This window comes from Wasmannia auropunctata, unplaced genomic scaffold (assembly GCF_000956235.1).
Source record: "Wasmannia auropunctata unplaced genomic scaffold, wasmannia.A_1.0 LD336106.1, whole genome shotgun sequence".
In the NCBI taxonomy this organism is placed as follows: Eukaryota; Metazoa; Arthropoda; class Insecta; order Hymenoptera; family Formicidae; genus Wasmannia; species Wasmannia auropunctata.
In genome coordinates, this window is record NW_012026784.1 from 9,742,156 (window position 1) to 9,747,364 (window position 5,209).

Genomic DNA, 5,209 nt, shown 5'->3' on the forward strand with positions numbered 1-5,209 from the left:
AAAAATAATACAAAAGTACCATATTTATATTATGAAAAGTACCATATTTAATACCATAAAAATTAATTAAAAAATTCTCCATTTATTCTTATTCTTAATGTTTAATTCATAAAAATGTAAATGTAACAAATTTAAAAGTAAATGTTCAATTCATAAAATTTCACTACAGTAAGTAATACAATTAAAGTGGATAATTACTTATTGTTAGGGGTGTCTCTGTTTTTTCTCTTGTTTTCTAGATGATTGAGTTAAATCTTGTAAGATTGGTGGACACTTGATTTTTTATAATTCATCTATGTAAATAGTATTGTTCATTGATTTTAAAGTGCTTGATGTATATCTGCATATATGAATAGAAAAACAGGAAATGCGATAATAAAATGATTTAAAGTTTTTAAATAATACACCTTTTTATATTATTTAATTAAAAATGTTATTTTCAGGATTTAAATGGACGGTGAATTTATCAAATTAATTCTTTACATATTTGCTGTTAAAAATAATTAATAAAATACAAGTTGATTTCCTGTTGTAATATAAAAAAAAAATATGTGTGAAGTTAAATATTTTGTGAAAAGTATATACATTATTTCAGGATGTGTTTCTATAAAATAAATAAAATATTTTTGAAACTGTAAACAATCAGATGTTTTTCAATGAAGCGATCAATGATTTTATCAAAAAAAATTTATAATGAAACAAAATGCGGTATTATCTCAATAAGAAAATATTTAATTCAAATTCCAAATTTGATATTGATATTTAAAATATAACGCGTATTTAATTATAAATATGTTAAATAACTATCTTACATGCGTGCGTGCGTACGTGCACATATTATTTTTATTTGTTGAAACACGTGTAAAACTGATTTTATTTTTTCGACAAATTTAATAATAACTTGAGACCAGAAACACTATTATAATAAAAAACGCGTATTACTGATTGAAATTGTAAATATACTATATTGGTGCTTATATGTGAAAACTTGTGTCCATTACACTTTTCTTTACTATTGATAGTTTCATCACTAATATCTAATTTATATTTTTCTAAGATTTTAATCTTGAATGTATGTATATATTTGTGATAAGAAAATTATTTTCTTTGTTTACATGTTGTTTTATCAAGTGCTTTTTAAATCATAGAAGTTTTTACATAAATGTACATTTTGAAACAATGATTAAACAGCCTTACATTGTTGTATGATTCTTGTATTGTTCTTGCAGTTAGAAAAGTACTCGATTGTTTTCAATTATCTTATGTTTAAGAAAGTCACTTCTAATTAATACTTCTATTATTTCAAGGTAAGTTTCTTCACATTAACTGCATTTAATAATATTGTATTTCCATTTTTTGTAGAATCTTTTAATTTAATGATTTCATTGAAATGTTTTACTTTCTTTGAAGAACTAGAAAAAATTTCAACATTTTGTGATTTTATAAATGCACAGTTAAAAAATAAATAAATAGATAAATAAATTTAATAAGACATAACACTAAGATTATTCATATGTAAATTAAGTAGTGTAATTTATAAAAAAAAAATAGATAAATATTCAATTTATAAAATTCCTTTACGACATGTAATATAGTCGAAGCGAATACTCAAGCAAATAATTACTTACTCACGGGCGTCTGTTTCTTCTCTTGTTTTTTAGATGATTGGGTTAGATTTTATAAGATAGATGGTATTTAATTGACTTTCTGCTATATCTCTATATGAAAATTTGTAATATAATTCGTTCGATTATTGATTTCTTGAAGTGCTTGATGCATATATGCATACAGAGTGAAAAAAGAGGAAAAAATGCAATAGATTCAGAAATTAATATTTAAAATGTACATTAGTATACAGTATACACATATATACATTATACATTATCAGTGCGCACCGAGGAAGCTGATTACGGATCAGCCATTCTCACCCGTTCCGATTATTAGTATGCCTGATTCACATGGTCACTGAAAAATAATTATATTTAATTCGGATGTTCAAAATTTGTACATATATTTTATATCCTGTATGTATGTATACCATAGTGTGACAATTAAGTTTTCAGACTTAGAAAAATACATACACGAGAAGATCGAAAAAATTTTTCTTAATACCATCATCCAACATAATTCCCTCTCCTGAAGTTATAAAAAATACACAAAAGAAGATCGAAAAAATTTTTCTTATGCTACCATCATTCAACATAATCCCGTCCCGCTTTCGAACATTTGTATACGCTTATAGGACAAATCGAATGCGCAAGAAAACTCTTTTTCGCGAATTGCTTTCAGTTCTCTCATTACATTCTGTTGGATCGATGATACATAATATATTCTTAATTCTCGTTTCTTTAATTGCAATTCTAAAATTTAGGAAATAAAAAGAAATCAGGCGGCGCTAAATCAAGCGAGTACGGCTAACACGAGAAGTTAACTCGTTTCGTCACAAGACAAGATTATTGTTTCCAAGTCTTTGAAAAGACGAAGAATCTCCCCCCGCCTCCTCGCATATTAACCCACACTTACCTTTATTTTAAGGCTTGTTAATCAACAATTCGATAACAATTGATTACAAAACAATATCGTCGTGCACGTGGATGAAGCCCGCGAAACCATGCACAACACCGCCACACCGCCTCACCAATCAGACATAGCCTACAAATATAAAGATAATAAATAGCGATTTAGCCATTCTTTAGCAATTTAAATAACAGATTAAGAAATATGCGTTATCGGCGCGTATTCAGCGACAAATCTGACCACGAGCCAGCCGTTCTCACGTTTAGCCGTTTCAATTATCTTTGACACACGGGACGCCGCTCTCAGAATTCTATACCACAGCAGTTATGTTTGGAAGTTGGTTCACATGGCTACTAAAAAATAATTAATTATATTTAATTCGGATGCTCAAAATTTGTAGTTAAGAATTTTCAAATGTAAGATTACACACAAGATAGCGACAGACGCAAGTTCGTGATGATGCACTGACACCGGCAGTCGCTTTTTCTCACCGGTTTAGAAATAGTAAAATCATACATTAGAAAAATGAATAAAGTTGAATAAAAATGAATAAAGTTGAATAAAAATGAATAAAGAGAAACGTCGCATGGTGATTCGACAATTAAATTTGAACCTATCTAGATAATTAATGAAGTAAAGAACAAAAGCTAAGAAAGATTTTTCGTTAAGAAAGACTCTTTCCTTGAGAAGCGCGCGCTCCACGAGCTCTCCTTACCTCACACCGCGTCGCGCCGGACCATATAAGACTAGAGACCCTTTAATAAGAGTCGCGAAATCAGGAATCCAATTTTGATTGGTGCCGACATTTTTCAGCAAAGATCGGAAATAGCCATGGTCAAATGCCATTATCAATTAATATATTATTATTAATTTTTTTATCTAATACTAAATTTCACAAAAAAAACACTTTAATAATATATTTTGACATTTGCATTTAGATGTCCATGTGTCTATAGGTTAATATATGTCATTTTGTAACACATGTCATTTTACAACACAGCCAACATGGCTAATATAATAGTGTGATAATGTTCGCTATTTCCGGTTTTTGCTGAAAAATGGCGTTGTTCGACCTAACTTTCCTGCGTCATTTCGCGACTCTGATTAGAGGGTCTCTATATAAGACCATGCCTCTGAGCGCGAGTGTTCTTTCTTCTTTTCGTCTCAATTCGACGTCACGAGCAGTCCTGCTGCGCTCCTAAATTTCAGTCACGGACTTAGAATTTTTCTTCGCGATCGTTGCAAGTTCTAAGTCATCAACTTAACGACAAGAAAAGGGGGAGAGAATCAAGAAACGTTCTGGCGCTAAACTTATTGTTTCTCGTTTGCATTAAAATAACTATCGTCGATCTCGAACGCGCGGATCTTCAATCTGGCGCAATTTCCGACCCAGTAATGATTAAAACTCCTAGAACCAGAGAAGAAAAGAAGCAACTGTTATCCGCCGGCTAAAATGACCACCGATGCCGTCCCCGACTTCCCTTGTCGCTAGACGAAGTTAAAAATATATATGTAAGTAAATTAATTCTTAATTGCATCAACATAGAGGATGTATTACTCATTAAAAATATGAAAAATTTTTTATACATAATACTATATAAAATTTATGTTTACTGATTTATAATACAATAAATAAAAATATATGTATGTATAATATATATTTATATAATTTTAAATGTATATACACTGCCAAGAACTTCCAGCCAATAAGTAATTATTATCCAGTATTTTCTTGAATATTCTCGGTATTTCCATTGTATATATTTTTTCCATTCCATATAACCAGAAAAAATTTATAAAAAATTTTAAGAATTTAATGAAACTTATAAACAAAATTTAAAAAGTTTACGTTGGCTTTTCTTTATATTGTTCTTGTCAAAACGCATACAGAAAGAATTTTATTTAACTTGATAGGTTTTAATACAGATTGAAGATCAAAAACAACGATGATATATTATAATCAGAAACGCATTTTTATTCGGATTTGTAAATATTATAATAAACGCTCTGATGAGAAAACGTACTTCGTGTTTTTCTTTAACTATTAATTTATTATATATATGTGTGTATTTTATTCTAATTTTATATTTTAATTAGTTGGTTTCTACATTTGTACTTACTCATGTTGTGTCATCACATTGACACCATGTTGAAGTAAATGTTCCTTTAATAAATATTTATTACATTCGGTATCTGAATTAGCTTCGGGACAATATTTGCACTGTAGTTTAGTATTTATTAATAAAGTGAAATAGCCCTGCACCTCATACTGCGCTTCTCCTGCTGTATGTCTGATTTCAGTTCTAATTATTAAAAGAATATAAAAATTAATTTAAAAGGTAATAAAAATGATAATATTTGACTGGTTAAACATATGTATATATTTATAATACATAAAAGTGTTTATATAAACGATTAAGAATAAATTGAATACCAAAAGGAGGGTGTATAAAAATGGCCATTTTTTGCCTAGAACCGACACCTTTGAAACCTATAAATTTATCATTTTGAAGGTCCAAACGTTTATGAAAAAATGGTTATTTTCTCAGGAAAGCTCGGGAAACCTTCCAAAAATAATAAAATAGGCTTTGCAAAAAAACTTATTTAATATATTTAACGCATGTAAGATCATTAAATACTGTAAGAATACACTACCAGGAAGATCCATAAATATATATATATATATATATAT

At 28.7% G+C, this 5,209-nt stretch overlaps 1 long non-coding RNA gene across 1 annotated transcript; it reads right to left on the reverse strand.

Moving 5' to 3' along the window:
- Positions 1 to 1,853: 1,853 nt before the first annotated feature.
- Positions 1,854 to 4,794, reverse strand: LOC105456282. Its single transcript, XR_975228.1, has 5 exons — positions 4,638 to 4,794; positions 3,233 to 3,925; positions 2,758 to 2,870; positions 2,524 to 2,652; positions 1,854 to 1,965 (listed from the first exon to the last, which is right to left on the reverse strand). It is a non-coding gene; the product is annotated as an uncharacterized LOC105456282 (long non-coding RNA).
- Positions 4,795 to 5,209: the final 415 nt, after the last annotated feature.